The sequence below is a fragment of the Hypanus sabinus genome, chromosome 14 (assembly GCF_030144855.1).
Source record: "Hypanus sabinus isolate sHypSab1 chromosome 14, sHypSab1.hap1, whole genome shotgun sequence".
NCBI classification, from domain to species: Eukaryota; Metazoa; Chordata; class Chondrichthyes; order Myliobatiformes; family Dasyatidae; genus Hypanus; species Hypanus sabinus.
The window spans coordinates 33023388-33043228 of NC_082719.1; the positions used below are offsets into that span (position 1 = coordinate 33023388).

At 40.5% G+C, this 19841-nt stretch overlaps 2 protein-coding genes across 11 annotated transcripts in view; one reads left to right on the forward strand and one right to left on the reverse strand.

Moving 5' to 3' along the window:
- Positions 1-19841, reverse strand: part of ppargc1a (peroxisome proliferator-activated receptor gamma, coactivator 1 alpha) — a 589189-nt gene that overhangs the window by 341031 nt on the left and 228317 nt on the right. The window lies entirely within an intron of this gene.
- Positions 1-19841, forward strand: part of LOC132404648 (E3 ubiquitin-protein ligase BRE1A-like) — a 142353-nt gene that overhangs the window by 99671 nt on the left and 22841 nt on the right. For 3 of the 9 annotated variants that reach the window (XR_009515628.1, XR_009515629.1, XR_009515627.1), the window contains one exon: positions 1760-12194. The exons of 5 other annotated variants lie outside the window; for them this stretch is intronic. The gene's annotated coding sequence lies outside the window, so the exon portion shown is untranslated. Of the gene's footprint in view, positions 1-1759; positions 12195-19841 lie in introns of those variants that run through there. One more of the 9 variants, XR_009515631.1, reaches the window with a different exon arrangement.

The following is a 19841-nucleotide window of genomic DNA, read 5'->3' on the forward strand; positions in this document are numbered from 1 at the left end:
AATAATAATAATAAAGAGCAAGAACATGAGATGAAAAGTCCCTGAAAGTGAGTCCCATAGATTGTGGGAACATCTCAGTGATGGGGCAAGTGAAACTATGAGATATTATCCCCTCTGGTTCAAGAGCCTGATGGTTAAGCGGTAATAACTGAACCTGATGGTGTGAGTCCTGAGATTCCTGTATCTTCTTCCTGATGGCAGCAGCGAGAACAGAGCATGACCTGAGTGGTGAGGGTGCCTGATGATGGATCCTGTTTTCCTGCATCAATATTTCATGTAGATGTTCTCAACAGTGGTGAGGGTTTTACCCATGATGGACTGTGCCATATCCCCTGACTTCTTGTAGGATTTTCTGTTCAAGGGATTTGATGTTTCCATACACTGTGATGAAACCAGTCAATACATTCTGCAGTGTGTATCTATAGAAGTTTGTCAAATTTTAAATGTCATACCAAATCCACACAAACTCCTAAGGAAGTAGAGGCACTGCCATGCTTTCTTTGCAATTGCACTTATATGCTGGCAATGAATTCCACAGATTCACCTACTTCTGGTGAAAAGAATTTCTCCTCATTTCTATTCTAAAGGGACATCCTTCTATTCAGCATATCACTATGACAATCCTGGTCTCATACTTACAAAGAAACTCTTCTCTGGAGAGCTTCCTGGTCTATTATAGGTGTAACTAAGAATCTCCTCCACCAAAGCCTGCTCATTATCATGTTACACCATTCTTCAATGTTTCCAGGATTAGCCCTGCTTGTGAGTAGTAATCAGCACGTGGTCTAGTGCACTTCTTCGTTTGGATTAGTTTTAAATGGAACAAACCATTCATGATATTACCATCTTGGTGATACCTTTAGCTTAGCAATGGCACAGTTATGACTATTTTGATATTGTGACCATGGAAATATAAACATAGCACTGCAACTCAGTCAACTCACCTAATTTAATTGTATATTATGGTCTTTTTATCTGTTTCAGAGTGCTATTGAATGTAGATCAGAATCCATTCTTTTTAATTGGCCTAATCAGACTTAATCTAGGCTGTCATGAAAACATGCTCAAGGAAATTGTGCGTGCGATGCACTTATATTTCTGATATGCTCGTCAGCGATGAAGCCTCCCTATCGATAGACCAAAAATGCTCCTTACTAAATAAGAGTAACATATCAAATGGTGAAAGATTATTAAAGACAGAAATATATTGCAAAACAAATTCCAACCCAATTTTATTCAGTCATTGTTCAAAATTCCTACACAATTGTAACTATTACAAATCCTAATTTAAGTCATTTTTTGCTATCTTCAAGTCAGAATGCATACAGCTTGACATTATATGATTCCTGAAATATCCTAATCCACTGGAATAGATATAACAATTCTAAAAATTGAACTCAAGATTAAATAATCAATTCAAATTGAATGTTTGTGCCAGAACTATAATCTCTTATTTGATAAATGGATTTTGCATATTTTATTTTACAAAATATGAACCATGTAAATGCTGCAACAATTTAATGGCTAAACTAACTGCATATGTTACTGTGCTCTATTCTCCATTCATTGTCATTATGTTCCCACTTAATACTACTGACCTGCCAGACAGCCTCCTTTATTAGTCTGCTGATCAACACTTCTTTGTTCCATTGCTCATTCCCTGTCATACGCACTACCTCCATTGCTGTATACAAACAGTGGCACTGTGCACCAGCTGGTCTTGTCACCGAATACTGATTCTTTCTGTGTCTTTCCACAGCAGCAGCTCAGTGACAGGTTCACCTCCTTGCAGCTACTCTGCATTGCTGACCTATGGAAGTGGTGTCATGGGATGACACCGAGGGCATATTTCTTACCAGCACTTCATGAACGTCACCACAACTTCAACAACTATCAAACATCGGGTTGGATGCCAGGCTTGTTTGATGAGTTATGGCGGCACCTTCTGCTTTTTTCCCTATATTATGACTGAAAGATTTTTTTTTGGTCTTATGAATTTTCTGTAACATCAGTGACAAAGGTTGTTCAGTCACTAATTAGACCAGTTTATAAATGTGATCTCTGAGGTTTTCAAAACCAGACTGTTTCATGTTAGTGGTCTTTTCCAAATGGCAGAGGTATTTGTTCTTTTATTGTTAAAAACCATTTAAAATAATTGAACATAAAGATATCATCAGCTTTGTAATTACATAGTTTAATGGGTCCTGACTGCCTCTAGATGGGGAATACAACATTTCAAAACTGTGAAGACACAAGTAACTGCAGATGCTAGAATCTGGAGCAACAAACAAAAACCTGGAGTAACTTAGTAAATCAAGAGCATTTTGGAAGAGAAATGGACAGTCAATGTTTCAGGTTGGGACCTTTCACCTGGACTCGAGATGATGGGTCTGGACCCAAAATACCGAAGGTCTATTTCCGTCTATAAATGCTGCCTGACTTGCTGAGTTTCTCCATCTGTGTATGTTTTCCTTCAAAACCGGATGGAAAGATCCAGCCCAATCGATAGTAGGTAAGAGACAAATAACATTCAAGGTAATTAGGGTTTAGCCATAGTTGTTTTCCATGCAGACAACACTGATATAAATACATTGAAAAGAAGAAATTGGAAACAATAGCTATGGCTGGCGTAAAGCTGAAGGGCTTAATGGGACTACATCCAGTCCCTTAGCTCAGGTTATCATTAGCAGTGGCATGAGAAGTCAGATGTACCAGACTGACTGACAGCTCATCTCTGATTTCCACATCTCGATGAGCAGGAATAGATGTTAAAGACAAGCTAGCCCAGGACAAGAAAATTGAACCAATGAACAGATTTAAGTATAATCATGCCCATTAAACCGAGTGTGCCTACTGAAGAGATATAAGATTCAGTTACACTTCTTGAAGAGCTTGAGAATTTTCCTAGCAACACACACGAAATGCTGGTGGAATGCAGCAGGCCAGGCAGCATCTATAGGAAGAAGCACAGACGACATTTCGGGCCGAGACCCTTCATCAGGAATAACTGAAAGAAAAGATAGTAAGAGATTTGAAAGTAGGAGGAGGTGGGGGAAATCCAAAATGATAGGAGAAGACAGGAAGGGGAGGGGTGAAGCTAAGAGCTGGAAAGGTGATTGGTAAAAGGGATACAGAGCTGGAGAAGGGAAAGGATCATGGGACGGGATGCCTAGGGAGAATGAAAGGGGGAGGGGAGCACCAGAGGGAGATGGAGAACAGGCAAAGAGAGACTGCGCGGCGAGGGGCAGAGAGAGAAAAAAGGATTGGGGGAATGAATGAATGAATAAATAAATAAATAGATATGGTGAAAAGGGGAGGAGGGGCATTACCGGAAGTTAGAGAAACCAATGTTCATGCCATCAGGTTGGAGGCTACCCAAACAGAATATAAGGTGTTGTTCCTCCAACCTGAGTGTTAAGAAATATCCTTACCTTTTTACTTACCCCTTGAAAAGGATTTTCCAATCCCAACCATACCATCAAACCTGCAGACAGATGGTTGGTGTTACGAATCAAAACACAAAAGTACAACTGCAGATGCTGTGGATCAAAGAATATGTACACAACGCTGGAAGAACTCAGCAGGTCAGGCAGCATCCATGAGAAAAGAGTAGCCAACGTTTCAGGCCGAGACCCTTCATCAAGAATGGGGGGGGGCGGAAGAGAGGGCCAAAGCCCAGTAATAGAGATGGGGAGGGGGTAGGGCCTAGAGGTGCCAGGTGGAAAACCAATCAGAGGAAAGATAAAGGGTGGAGAGGAAGATGGTTGGTGTTAAAGTGTGGTGGACTGACTTTTACCTTGCTGAGGCCAGGCAGCAACTCTCAGACACCTCCTCTTACTTACCCTTTGAATGGGACTCCACTCAGAACCATCAGGCCATAGTCACCAACCTCATCAACTCTGGGGACTTCCCATCCACTGCCACTAAACTCATAGTTTGCTTACTCCACAGTGTTCACTTTTACCTCTTACCCAAAAACCACAAATCTAAATATCCGGGTAGGTCCATGGTTTCTGCCTGTTCCTACCCCACTAAACCTGTATCCGCAGACTCTACTCTTTCATTTAACCTTGGTTCAGTCCCTTCCCACCTACATCCACGACACTTCACATGCTCTCGATCTCCTCAACCACTTTCAATTTGCTGACCCCGACTGCCCCATTTTCACCATGGATGTCCAGTCAATATACACCTTAATACCCATCAAGAAGATCTTCAAACTCTCTACTTCTTTCTTGGAAAAAAAGACCCAACCAGTTCCACTCCACCACTTCCCTATTCCACCTCGCAGACCTGGTCCTCATCCTCAACAATTTCTCCTTTGGCTCCTTCTATTTTCTCCAAAACTCTACAGGTAGTCATGGACACCCACATGGGCCCCATCTATACCTGCCAGTTCGTTGGCTATGTGGAACCGACTCCCCAAATCTTTCTGTTGTACACTGACAACTGAATTGGTTCTGCTTCATGCACCCAAGCTGAGCTTGTCAATGTTATCTCTTTGCCTCTATCGTCCATTCTACCCTTAAATTCACTTAATTCCTTTCTGATACCTCTCACCCCTTCCTCAATCTCTCTGTCCCCATCTCTGGAGATCAACTGTTTACCAACACCTTCTATAAACCTACAGATTCCCATGGCTATCTTGACTATATCTCTTCCTACTCTGTCTCCTGTAAAAATGCTATTCCCTATTTTCAGTTCCTTCAACTCTGCCACATCTGTTCCCAGGATAAGGCTTTCCTTTCCAGGACATCAGAGGTGTCCTCCTTCAAAGAATGAGGTTTCCCTTCCTCCACCATTGATGCTGCCCTCACCCACATCTCCTCTATTTCTCAGACACCGATGCTCACCCATCTTCCTGCTGCTTGACAAGGATAGAGCTCCTCTTTTCCTCACCTACCACCCCATGAACCTCTGCATGGAGCACAAAGTTCTCCACAACTTCCACCATCTTCAAAAAGATCTCACTATCAAACTTTAACGACCTTCCTCTCCCAACTTCACTCTCACTTTTTGCAGGAATTGCTCTCTCCAGGAATCCCTTCTCCATTCGTCCTACTCCATTGTTGAATTCTGGTGACTAAATCCAAGGTTCTTTTAGAAGTCAGGAACAAGGAACAAAACTTGCTGCTTCAAGATGGTTTAATTACAAGCTGATAGAACAATGATAATAGGAACAGAACAGTGACATGGGTCTACTACTTGAAGAAGAGGTAAACTAAAGACGACACCTAGCATTAAACGGCAAGTTTTATACTACTGAGATAAGGAAAATTCCACTAAAATTTGTAGATAAGAGTCAACCAATTAGAAAGTACTCATTCATATACTGCAGTACCAAGTTAACCAATAAGAAAACAGTTAGTCACTTAATGCAGAACAAAGAAGCTTTCAGAGCTTTCCAAAATTATATATCGTGTAATCACTAAAGTCATATTAAACAGTTATGTGCATACTAAGAGCCACAAGGAATCATAGTAAGAAGTTACTTGTATATAAGTAATTATATAAAATACAAGCAGATAATTAATTGTTAAATTACAAAGAAAATAACAATTAAACAGTCCAATCTAAGAATTAAACAGTCAGATCCAACACCACTAATCTTCCTCCAGACACATATCCTTGCAACTGACAGAAATATTACACCTGGTCATTCACCTTCTCCCTCAACTCCATTCAGAGTCCCAAACAGTCCTTCCAGGTGAGACAGCACTTCACCAGTGAACCTGTTGGGGTCATCTATTGTATCTGGTGCTGCCAATGCAGCTTCCTTTACATTAGTGAGAACCGATGTAAACTGGGAGATCACTTTGTCAAGCACCTCCGCTCCATCTGCCAAAAGTGGAATTTCCCAGTGGCCAACCATTTTCATTCTTATCCACATTCCCATTCTGACATGTTAGTCCATGGTCTCTTCTTCTGTCACAATAAGACCACTCTCAGGGTGGAGGAGCAAAACCTCATATTTCACTTAGGTAGCCTCCAACCTGATGGCATGAACATCGATTTCTCCTTCCGGTAATGTTTTCCTTCTTCTTCTTTTCCCATCCCCCTTCCTTCTTCTACTATTGTCCACTCTGACCTCTTACCTCTTCTCCTCACCTGCCTATCACCTCTGCCTGGAGCTGCTCCTTCTTCCCTTTCTCCCTTTCTTCAATTCTTCAATTATGTGAAGAACAAAAGGATGACAGGAGTGAAGGTAGGACTGATTAGAGATAACGGTGGGAAGGTGTGTCTGGAGGCTGTGGAAGTGAGCGAGGTCCTCAATGAATACTTCTCATCGATATTCACCAATGAGACGGAATTTGACAACAGTGAGGACAATATGAATGAGGTTGATGTTCTGGAGCATGTTGATATTAAGGGAGAGGAGGTGGTGGAGTTGCTAAAATACATTAGGGTGGATAAGTCCCCGGGGCCTGACGGAATGTTCCCCAGGCTGCTCCATGAGGTGAGGAAAGAGATTGGCTAGGAACTTTATATCCTCATTGTCCACTGTAATGATACCGGAGGATTGGAGGGAGGTGAATGTTGTCCCCTTGTCCAAAAAAGGTAGTAGGGATAGTCCGGGTAATTATAGACCAGTGAGCCTTACGTCTGTGATGGGAAAGCTGTTGGAAAAGATTCTTAGAGATAGAATCGATGGGCATTAAGAGAGTCATGGTCTAATCAGGGACAGTCAGCATGGCTTTGTGAAGGGCAGATCATGTCTAACAAGCCTGATAAGAGTTCTTTGAGGAGGTGACCAAGCAAAGAGATGAGGGTAGTGCAGTGGATGTGATCTACATGAATTTTAGTAAGGCATTTGACAAAGTTCCACATGGTAGGATTATTCAGAAAGTCAGAAAGCATGGGATCCGGGGAAGTTTGGCCTGGTGGATTCAGAATTGACTTGCCTACAGAAAGCAGAGGGTCGTGGTGGAGGGAATACATTCAGATTGGAGGGTTGTGACTAGTGGTGTCCCACAAGGATCGGTTCTGGGGCCTCTACTTTTTGTGATTTTTATTAACAACCTGGATGTGGGAGTAGAAGGATAGGTTGGCAAGTTTGCAGACGGCACAAAGGATGGTGGTGTTGTGGATAGAGTAGAGGATTGTCGAAGATTGCAAAGAGGCATTGATAGGATGCAGAAGTGGCAGATGGAGTTCAACCCAGAGAAGTGTGAGGTGGTACACCTTGGAAGGACAAACTCCAAGGCAGAGTAAAAAGTAAATGGCAGGATACTTGGGAGTGTGGAGGAGCAGAGGGATCTGGGAGTACATGTTCACAGATCCCTGAAAGTTGCCTCACAGGTAGGTAAGGTAGTTAAGAAAGCTAATGGGGTGTTAGCTTTCATAAGTCGAGGGATGGAGTTTAAGAGCCGCGAGGTAATGATCCAGCTCTATACAATTCTGCTAGGCCACACTTGGAATACCGTGTCCAGTTCTGGTCGCCTCACTATAGGAAGGATGTGAAAGCATTGGAAAGGGTACAGAGATTTACCAGGATGCTGCCTGGTTTAGACAGTATGCACAATGATCAGAGATTAAGGGAGTTAGGGCTTTACTCTTTGGAGAGGAGGAGAATTAGAGGAGACATGATAGAGTTATGCAAGATATTAAGAGGAATATATAAAGTGGACAGCCAGCACCTCTTCCCCAGGGCACCACTGCTCAGTACAAGAGGACATGGCTTTAAGGCAGGGGTTCCTAACCTGGGGTGCCCGCACCCCCAGGGGGTGCGAGGTGGAATTTCAGGGGGTGCGACAAAGAGTGGCTTGTGTGCTTGAGTGACAAGTCACGAGTCATCACACAGCTAGCTGCCAGTGTGCCTTGAGAAGTGGTAGTAACGTTTGTCCCAAGCACAATCCGGTCTCCCGCTGTGCAAGTCAGCGTTGAGGATTCTCATCCGTGTTACCTGGGAGTTACACCTCAGAGGTGAGAAGTCTCATCAATTTACTGTTTACAATTTTTTCTGAATAAATTAGAATCTAATTGCTCAATTTATATTTGCATTTTATGCACTGAGTTAAAAGCTTATTTTTTTAAGTTCAATTTGTTCACCCGCAGTTATGTGGTTCAAAAATTAGAAATTAGACTTCTTCATCTTCAAATGTGATATTACTTTTGTAGGGGGTGCGATCATTAATCAAACTTTCCTTGGGATGTGGGGCATAGAAAAGGTTGGGAACCACTGCTTTAAGGTAAGGGGTGGGAAGTTCAAGGGGGTATTAGAGGAAGGTTTTTTACTCAGAGAGTGGTTGGTGCATGGGATGGAGGCAGTGGTGGAGGCAGATACACGAGTGAAATTTAAGAGACGACTAGACAGGTATATGGAGGAATTTAAGGTGGGGTTTTATATGGGAGGCAGGGTTTAAGGGTTAATACAACATTGTGGGCCATAGGGCTATTCTATGTTCTAAATAAGTGAAGGGCATCCCAGGAATTTTCTTGATTTGATTTTGTTCAAGAGTTGTCCCAAATAAGCAGTTACACCGATTAACTGATGGTCCAATTAACTGGAATCCACTGTATTGGAACATCCTAACATTACCATACTTCTATTAATTATTTTTCAGTACATATGCCAGTATTAATCTGATCTAGTCACCCTGTTCCAGTATAACATGTTCATTTTTCTCAATACAATGATGAAGCAAATGGAAGTTAAATTACCTAAGCTGGAAATTCACAAGATACTGTTCCATCAGTACACATTCAATAGAACAGGAATTAAACTTATCCAAGTCCAAAATACTAATCAATCTTGAAGAAAATTTCAAGATGGATTAGTTTTAGCAATGGTGGTAATAAAAGCAAAGAATTCTATATAAGAGTGCCCTGTGTAGTTTGGAAACTGAAGAGGGAATGAAATCTTCTGAAGAAAACAAACAGGAAGTATTTTGACTTATCAGAAAATGATATTGAAGAATCATTAGAAGCTAGTGAGTAGAGGGATGGCAATCACAAACGGCAGAAAACAAACATACATCACATGTGGCATCATGAGAACTGTGCAGGGAGGCAGAACTGACTGCGAAGGGCACTTCCTTAACCCCAGGAACCACACAGCAGTGTCAAAAGTAGATAAATAATATCAATGAATCAACAAAAGTTAGCGCTACTTTCAGATGAATAGCAATCAGATGGCTGAATGGTTTTTACAAAAACAACAGCACAACATTTGTTCTTAGAAAAACCTACAGCACAATACAGGGCCTTCGGCCCACAAAGCTGTGCCAACTATGTCTGCACCTTAGAACTACCTAGGCTTACCCATAGCCCTCTATTTTTCTAAGCTCCATGTACCTATCCAGGAGTCTCTTAAAAGACTCTATCGTTTCCACCTCCACCATCGCCACCCCATTCCACACACTCACCACTCTCTGCGTAAAAAAAAACTTACCCCTGACATCTCCTCTGTACCTACTTCCAAGCACCTTAAAACAATGCCCTCTTCTGCCAGCTATTTCAGCCCTGGGGAAAAGCCTCTGACTATCCACATAATCAATGCCTCTCATGAACTTTTACACCTCTATCAGGTCACCTCTCATCCTCCGTCGCTCCAAGGAGAAAAGGGCGAGTTCACTCAACCTATTCTCATAAGGCATGCTCCCCAATCCAGGCAACATCCTTGTAAATCTCCTCTGCACCCTTTCTATGGTTTCCACATCGTTTCTGTAGCGAGGTGACCAGAATTGAGCACGGTACTCCAAGTGGGGTCTGACCATAGTCCTATATAGCTGCAACGTTACCTCTAATAGTATCATGGCTCAGTGACATCGCAGAACCTAAGTCATCGTACGTTAGCTTCTTCCTTGTTGAGCTCTGACTGATTTTTATCCCAAATGCTGAAGCCATACTGTATAAAACACAAGGAAATCTGCAGATGCTGGAAATCCAAAGCTCTGTATAAAACTCTGTATTCTACATACAGGAGAAGCCAGTTCATCTAGCAGTGGAAGTTCAGACTACTAAAAGACACACTAACAGTGGGTATTAGTAATGTAGCTCATTACAAAATTCTTAAAGGGCTTGAAAGAAGAGATGCAGTGAAGATGTTTTCCTCATTAAGACATCCAGGACGAGCAGCCAGAGCTGGAGAATAAGGAGTAGACCATTTAGGACTGAGATGTGAAGAATTTTTTTCTGGCAGTCAACATTTTGAATTTTCCAGTCCCGCTGACTGTAGATGATGAATTGTTATGTTTATTTAAAACAGACCTCAATAGTTTCTGGGAATGAAGAGACCTTGAACTTCTCTTTCACTTCCTCATTCAAGTCATTTATAAAAATCACAAAGAATAGGGATTCCAGAACAGGTCTCTGTAGAACACCACCAGGCAGAATACACTCCAACAACTACCACTCTCTGCCTGCTGGACAGGCCAATTTTGAATAAATCCATTCAGACTACCCCTAACAAGGCTATGCTTTTCCAAATACTTATACCTCCTGTCCCTACATATCCTCTCCTATAGTTTGCCCCATCGCCTACATAAGATTCACTGGTCTACAATTCCCAGGGTTATTCCCATTACCTTCCTTGAACAAAGTAACAATATTTGTCAACCCTCCAATCCTCTGGTACCGTTCCTGTGGCCAGGAAGGAGATGAAGATTATTGACAACACCCCTGTAATCTCTCCCCTCATTTCCCACAGTAACCTCTCATATACCTTGCTAACCCCAGGGACTTATCTATACTAATAGATTTTAGAAATTCCAACACAAGGTTCCTTCTAAACATGAGCAGGGTGCATGGCTGTGCAGTAACTGAGATACTCTTGTGCACATTGCCTTTGTTGTTGCACAGTTGCAATTTTCTCATATAATGCGAACATAATTCTGTCACAGTATCTTTGCAATGCCATTTATTGGAGTGACAAAGTGAAACATTCTTGGAACTGTAAGTGCTGATATTGATACCGTGTCTAGGTATTATTCAAGTTACTCAGTACGTGCGTAACCACTTGATTAATATACTTCCTGATGATGAGTTAAGAGAATGGCAAGCTTTTGACCCTGTTGCTATTGCAAATGCAACTTATTTTAATTTGCAGAAGAGAATGTTGAATGACCAACATAAAAATACTCAGCTACTATTATGAACTACAACAAAAATACTGTCTCAAAAAAAATCACAGCAATACTATGGTTTCAAATTTGTTGTTTCTGAGAAAGTTAGGACTGGTCCAATAAAGATGTTCACTAATATGTTGAACTACATGCTTAGAAACAAAGAATTTGAAGAACTGTCAATTCTTGTTGACATTATGGGAACATTTCATGCTTCTAATGCTGACTGTGAACCTGGGTTCACTTTTCTGAACTCAACCAAACGAAATTCCAGAAACAGACCAGAAATGGAACATTTGGATATCTAATGAGGATTAAGGCACATCTTTCATCTGGATGCAAAATTGTTCTGGACAGTATTTATAGAAAATGGATTTGTAATAAAGGCAGAAGAGAAAAAGTTTACAAAGCATGAAAGATTTTCTTTGTTGTACTATATTTTATTATACCCTTCAATTAATAGATAACATCAAAAGCAGGTGATTTTTCAATTTTCTGTTTAAATACTTGTAACAAACACTCACACATATATTATATGTGTATTATGTACTATATATGTGTAATAATATATATTACAAAACAAAATTTTAAAAGTCCCACACAGTTTTCGGGCCATGTAAAAATGTCCTGCTCAGAACAATGGTGGTCTGTAAAAAAATTAGAGGAAATGTTACTCCAACACTGCTCCTAACTTCAACATGCTCCAGCCCATTAGCCAACTTCAGGCTGATCTCACAATCATCAAAGTCCCTCTCCCTGGTGAACATGAAGCAAAGTATTTATTAAGGACTTTGTGTGTGATACAATGGGTTAGTACTGAATAGCCCAGACATAGTACTGTAGATCCTATGATTACAGAAGATTACTTTGTTCAGTCAGATCTTCACTTAATCTCAGTATCTTGGATACAGTATAGAACATGTGGGAATAGAACATGCATGTATATTGAACGAAACTGCAGTCAGGTGCAGTATATCATGAAGCCTGCTAACATTCACTTTCAAGAATAACACCTGAAGAAGGTTCATTTAGGCCAAGTACTGGAAAGACTGTCAACAGCCATGGAACAATATGGAAGTGCCTTAGGAGGAAATCTAACATAAAATTAGCTATGGAACAATAAAGTGGGATGAGGGCATCTATCTTCTTATAGATCTCCTGAATATTATTCAATTAAATCACTATTTTATTGTCACATATTTTTCATTTAAATATTAAAAATATAGCTGAAAATTATAATTAAAAAAGAAATCTATCAGTTTATTGAACTCTGGCAGGGAATGCCTCATCATTTCTTGGATATAGCATAAACAAATAGTCCAGTGGGGTTTAAAGGGAGAAATCATTAAAAAACTGCAGATATCCTTAAGTTTCCGAAGAAAGACCTAACCATTTTTTCTTATCCCAAAGTAAATCACTGTGATGTGATGAAATCAAAGCCTGAAGGTAGAATGTCTATGAAGCAGTGAAAATTTAGACTCTAAGTGGTTGCAATGCAAATAACTGTTGAAACCATAAATCTTTCTCGTGACTTGAATATTTTATTATTCTAGCTCCGTTAATTTGGAAGACCGGTTATACATACTATGTGTGCTTAAATTACAATATTCAATAAGTGGCAATTGGCATTTATGATTTTAAATTTAAGAAATAATAGTATTTAAATCAACTGAATTATTTTAGTAAACAATCACTTTATTAAATTTGTCAATAATTATTTCTGTAAATGAACAATTTTATAAGGAATACAGTGGAATATTAGTGCACAGACTAAAATAATAAAGCATATGACACCACTTAACAACAATTAAATATTAAATCAAAACTACCTAAACATTTGTATGTATTTCAGCAATTATTTGCATTTTAATCAATATACATTTAACAACAACCGTGGTTGATTTATTTCCAACAAAACTCCGAATATTAATCTTAATAGTGAGAATCTCCCATAAGGCAATACAGACAACTAAAGTAAGAAGAAATTCAAAACATGGAACTACACTGAGTAACCACTTTATTAGGTACACCTGCTCATTAAGACTAATATCTATTCAGCCAATCATATGACAGCAACTTAATTTAAAAGAATATGCAGACATGGTCAAGAGGTTCAGTTGTTGAGACCAAAATTTGGAATCAGGAAGAAATGTGATCAAAGTGACTATGACAGTGGAATAATTGTTGGTGCCAGATGGTGTGGTATTTGTATTTCAGAAAATGCTGATCTCATTATATTTTCACACACAATAGTCTCTGGAGCTTACAGAGAATGATGTGGAAACAAAAAGAAAACATCCAATGAGCAGCAATTCTGTGGGTGAAAACATCTTGTTAATGAGAGAAGTCAGCGAAGATTGTCCAAACTGGTTCAGGCTAACAGGAAGGCAGCAGTAACCTAAATAACCACTCATTACAAAGTGGGGTCCAGGAGAGCATTTGTGAATGTACAACACATCAAACCTTTGAGCGCATGGGCTACAATAGCAGAAGACCATGAACATAAACTAACTAAGTACCTAATAAAGTGTCCGGAGTGTATAGGTCAGTGGCAAAAGATAGAACCCTGTATACTATGGTCTAATCTTACCAACCCTGAAAATAATCAACTCACAACTGAGAAACTTGCCTCAAAGGTGAAACAGGAAGTGCAAGAGGAAATGATTGAGCTGATAATGCTCAATCCAAAATCAACAAACCATTTTTTAAAAATAGAAGATACTTGGGCAAGCTTAAATGACCTACAAATCTATTTTATGCACATTTCATTACACTATTCAAGTTAGAAGACACACAAATAGTCTAAATTCAATAGCTCCTGAAAATTTCATCATGGGAACATCATTGTTAAATTGCAATTGATTGCAATACAGTTAAACTTGCCCACTTTATCAATTCATCCATCAATACCATATCCCACTAATTGAAGCACTAACCCTAGACAGTGCTCAATTCACCACCACCCCCCCCCCCCACCTTAGGCATCTGCTACAGTTGTCCATCAATAGTCACTCATACCCAAAATTCTCTTAACCCACAAGTTTAGTGGTGCTACAACATTTCAGAGTTCACACACACTCCCAGCTACTCAAACCTGACAATCACATTTAGAGGTCAAAATAGTAGTAAAGAGTGCATCAGAGAAGGTAAGTGACCTATACAATAGATTAAGTCAGCAATGTGACCACACCTGTGAACATTTTAAGCAAAAGGAAATAAACTGTTGAAGGAATTCAGCAGGTCAGGAACAGCATTGTCGTTAGTTAGGACACACTTGGAGTACTACGTCCAGTTCTGGTCGCTTCACTATAGGAAGGATGTGGATGCATTGGAAAGGGTACAGAGGAGATTTACCAGGATGCTGCCTGGTTTAGAGAGTATGCATTATGTTCAGAGATTAAGGGAGCTAGGGCTTTACTCTCTGGAGAGAAGGAGGATGAGAGGAGACATGATAGAGGTGTACAAGATATTAAGAGGAAAAGATAGAGTGGACAGCCAGTGCCTTTTCCCCAGGGCACCACTGCTCAATACAAGAGGACATGGCTTTAAGGTAAGGGGAGGGAAGTTCAAGGAGGATATTAGAGGAAAGGTTTTTACTCAGAGAGTGGTTGGTGCATGGAATACACTGCCTGAGTCAATGGTGGAGGCAGATACACTAGTGAAGTTTAAGAGACTACTAGACAGGTAAATGGAGGAATTTAAGTTGAAGGGTTATATGGGAGGCAGGATTTAAGGGTTGGCACAACATTGTGGGCCGAAGGACCTGTATTGTGCTGTATTGTTCTCTATGTTCTATTACTTTGGATTGAGACCCTACATTAGCACTGAGAGTGTAGAGGGGAGATGGCCAATATAGTCAGCAAAATTTCTTAGTTGTATTCCAGGCTACATCACCAAAACATATTTTATGCCACTTGTTGACACTCCCTCACTCTTCCAGGGCATTGTGGCCTACTGATAGAAATAGTAAACATCAAAACGGAGAAAAATATGTACATCTCCATATCATATATTCACCATTCATACATTACAGGTGAGTGGTAGAATCTGGTGAGAGCTGATGGGAATATGGAATTATTGAAGGTTCAGTATAAATGGGTGCTTCACGGTCAGTAGGAACTCAGTGAAATGAAGAGCCAGTTTCCATGCTGTATAACGCCATTACACATTGAAGAATCAAAGGCATTATTAGGTTTGCTGTTGCTGAGGTCATGACTGAAACCTGATGAAAAGATGATGGACATCTAACCTCTAATTCTAAACACATTTATGCCTCTTTTCATAATTGCAGCACAGTATTCTGGTAACAGCGGTCAATGCTGTACTACTAGTCTGCCTTTTATATCCTCCCCAGAATGGAGTGCTTGAAATTATAAACTCCAACCAAACTGCGAACCAACTGAGCTGCTAAAAATCTACATTATCTCTTTATATTATGTGCCTTTCAATGCATAATAATGGTGTTATTCACTCAAAAGGCCTAAGTATCTATACATCAAAACCTACTGCTCCATTTAATATGTTACCAAATAAGATACATTTTGATACCCTATTCTTATTCCAAAATATTTATTTATTTTCCATATTCCACCGGATCTTATCTGTCCATTCTTCAAGTCCAGCTTTGCGTTGCAAGTTTTCACAATTTATCACAACTTGCAGCTTGTGTCATTATCGAGTTTTGATACTGTTTCTTCAGTCTGTAAGTCCATAAGTCATTTATGTAAAGGAGTTAGCATTGCAGAAGAGACATTAACCATTTGGTTACCCTGTGAAATTACTGTTCAGATTAAGTAGAATAGCAGACAAAGCTATTGTAATACATTACTCAGTTAAAAGTTTTCCTAAAAGCAATTAGCAGACCACATTGCAATTCTTACATGCTGTGAATTTCAAAAATCTGAAGCGACATAAGGAGCTAATAGAATTCAATGAACCAGCAGAATAGTAAATACTTATAGAATTAGTCAAATCATTAATTCTGGAGAACACAGCAGACTGAGTGTATTGTCTAGGTTCTTCATTATCATTAAAGATGAAGGACCAGAAGCTTAACTCGCCTGATAGAACACAGAACAGTGCAACACAGAAACAGGTCCTTCAGCACATAATGTTGTGTCGAACTAATTACATTAGTAATCAAATGCCCAACTAAACTAATTCATTCCACCTACACAATGTCCATATCCAATTTTCCTGCACATCTATGTGCCTATCTAAGAGGCCCTTTAACACCCTATCATAATTGCCTCCACCACTAAACCAGGCAGCACATTCCAGGCATCCACCACTCTCTGTTTAAAAATCTTTGCCTGTACATCCCCTTTAAACAGGCCCCTTTTACCATGCCTAATACCAGAGGAAATGCATTCCCTCTAGTATTAGTTATTTCAACCCTGGGAAAAAGATACTGTCTACTCCATGCTCTCATCATCGCACAAACCTCTATCAAATCTCTCACCAGCCTCTGCCACTCCAGAGGGGGAAATAAACAAAACACATGTCAGATTCAGATTTATTCATCACATGTGCATGGAAACATTACATGCATTAACAACAAACATACCTGAAGATGTGCTGGGGGCAGCCCACAAGCATTGCCATGCATTCCAGTGATGACAAAGCGTGCCCAGGATGCTCACTGACAACACAGAACACAACAAAACAGACCACCACAAGCAACTAAACAATAACTGCAAAACAAGTCCCCTTTCCATCCTACCACCCTCCCTCCTGCCCACACACAATGGCAGTCCACCTCCTCCAGGTCAATCTTCCAGGCCTCCAGTTTCTCAGCTTTGGCCATCAGGCTTCAATTTCCGGACTTCTGTTTGACTTTCAGGCTTTGATTTTCGGTATTGACCTCCACATTAGCCAATGACGGGACCCTGAACTCCAGGCACACTGGCTTTCACACCTCCTGCTCAAACGGACACCCAATCCTGGATCCCACAAGCTTGGAACAGCCTGACATCCACGGATGTCTTTCATCACACTACCACATTGCCGGCATTCCAGCACAGACTCCTGATGTCCCTCGTCAGCCAACTACTGGACTTTAAATGCAGAGGGGAAAAAGCTGTCCCTAAATTGCTGTCCCTAAATATGAGTCTTCAGTTTCCTGTACCTTCTCCCTGATGGTAGTAACCAGAAAAGTTCATGTCTGGGTGGTGTGCGTCCTTCTTGAAATGCTACCTTCTTGAGGCACCGACTCCTGAAGATGGCTTCAATGTTGGGGAGGATTGACCCTGTGATGAAGCTGCTCTGTCGTACTCTGCGGCCTCTTGTGATCCTGCACATTGTAACCTTCATAGAAGGCGGTGATTCAGCCAGTCAGAATGCTCTCCACTATCTATCTTTAGAAAATTGCGAGTCTTTGGTGACATATCAAATCTTCACAAATTCCTAACGAAATATAGTCTTCTTTGTGATTGCAATGATGTACTGGGCCCAGGACAGATCCTCGGAGATGCTGATGCCCATGAACTTGAAGCTGCTCACTCTTTCCACCACTGCCCCCTCAATGAGGTTTGGTGCAGGTTCTCCCCACTTCCCTTTCATGAAGTGCACATTCAATTCCTTGGTCTCCCTAATGTTGAGTGCAAGATTGTTGTTGTGACACCACTCAACCACCCAAACTATCTCATTCCTTTACACCTCCAGATTTTATCAGTAAGAGAATCTATAAATGCATTTGAGCTGTGCTTCACCACACACTTGTGAGTGTAGAGAGACAGGAGAACAGTAGGCTAAGCAGGCATCATTAAGAAGTACCCATGTTGATTGTCAGTGAAGGCAATCCATGCCTCTCTATTTATTAGTAATAATAGCAACTGTTTCCTTAGAATAATAGTGAAAACTAGTAAGAAAAAAACAGATTTCTAGGAACTCCTTCCAGCAGAGCACATTGGGTGAACTGACAATTCAAAAATAATTCAAGAGCGAGTCAAAGTACAAAAATAGTTCCTTACAGAGACCATAAAATGTGTTTGGACTATCTTGTACTATCATGGAGGTGGCATATTCACGAGGGTGTTGGCAAACACAATGAACTTCCACATAAAGGAATGTCATGACAGCTTCATCACAGTGGAATGTAGCATCCCAGCACACATTTGACCCTGCATGGTTGAAAAAGTGCTCACTAATAAGAAAAACACCTAGCCCTACTTAAAAATATCACCCACCAAATATAGTTAATTGCAGGTTGATTTAGAGTCATACGGCCCAGAAAGAATCCCTGGGATACATCTGGTCCATGTCAACCAAGGTTCCCATCTAATTTGGTCCCACTTGCCCACAGCTTGGCAATATCCCTCCAAACCATTCTTATTCATGTTCCTGTTGAAATGCTTTTTAAATTACCTGAAACAGCACACTGCAGTAACAAATCAATTGTCAAGGAATTTCTTCCTCAATTCTCTGCCCTGAACGTTAGCAAGAAACAATATGTATGATATCTACATTTCATTAAAGACAACTTCAGAAATACGAAGGCAACTGCAAACTCAACTAAGATCAAGGACTTCATTGCAAGAGGCTGTCATATCCACCATGGTACTAAACATGTACTGTATGCATTTGGATCCTCCCAATCTAAAGCAGGAAATCTTTGCATCATTCATAGTTTGTTACCCTTTGTTTTCTAAGAGAGTTCAATCCAAGAAGGGCAACGTCAATTTCATTCTGTCTTGGCAATGCCAAACAGCCAAAAGAGCACATATGCAGCCTCATAAGGATTGATGGCTTTGCCATGCCTTTGGCTGTAAACGTCACTTTGTAAGACTTGCCAGTTCTGTTCTATTCTACTCACTCAATGGCCAAGCAGAAAATCACATCTAATAATCTAGTAACAATCAGAATTCTGCAGTAGTCGTCAACGCTATTTGTATTTGACACCACCAGAAACCAAAGTCTGAGTACCCAGTAGGGTGAAAAGATGTTCACAGCTGCCTGCAGCTGTATGGAGAAGATCTACACTACTCATCAGGATGGTTTCAAGATTCACAGGTGCCTACTGAATACAGTGCAGCTTCATGAGAAGTGTAAGCCCTGTGAGATAACAGCCCCTGGCGACAAGCTAAGCAGTAAGCTACTGCAGAACGAGAGAGGAAGGAAAAGGAGTACTGAAGGAAGCAACCATTTCCATTGTTCTATACTCAACCACCTCGTTCAAGTAGGATGACAGTAACTGCAGCTTGAACATTTACAGTCCCGCATCTTACCAATAAACAAAAAAACACAAAAAATGTATACTATATAAATTATCACACGTTAAGCATTCAAAGTCAAAATCATAAATGAAATCATTCTGCATTCAATTGTCCATTCTTATTTTTGATAGCTTATTGGATGTGGGAGTCTGCAGATTGCCTTATGAGTCAACCTGCAACCGTTCTAATGGAACCATGTTGGCTGGGTGGCATCACTGAGCTGGTTGCAAGGACATTGGCTAATGGGTAATGAGGCATGTTGGTGGGGTGGTGGCTAGCAAATATTTCCTTACTGAGAGAGAAAAGAGATGAAATGCTAAGTTCCAAGAAATCACAACGTTACCCTAAGGCACAGTCTCAGCTACTCCAGTAAACATTGTAATTCACAGCACAGATTAAATTAGACCATGCTTGCTAAGTAGAGGGCTTTGTGGTGAAATAGTGAAAATAGAGAGTTTGTATGTTCCTGTAAGAATAAAGACAAGGCTACCAGATTTAGGGAAGCTTGGGTTTTGGGGATATTGAGTCCTTGGTTAAGAAGAAGGTGCATAGCAGGTATAGGCAG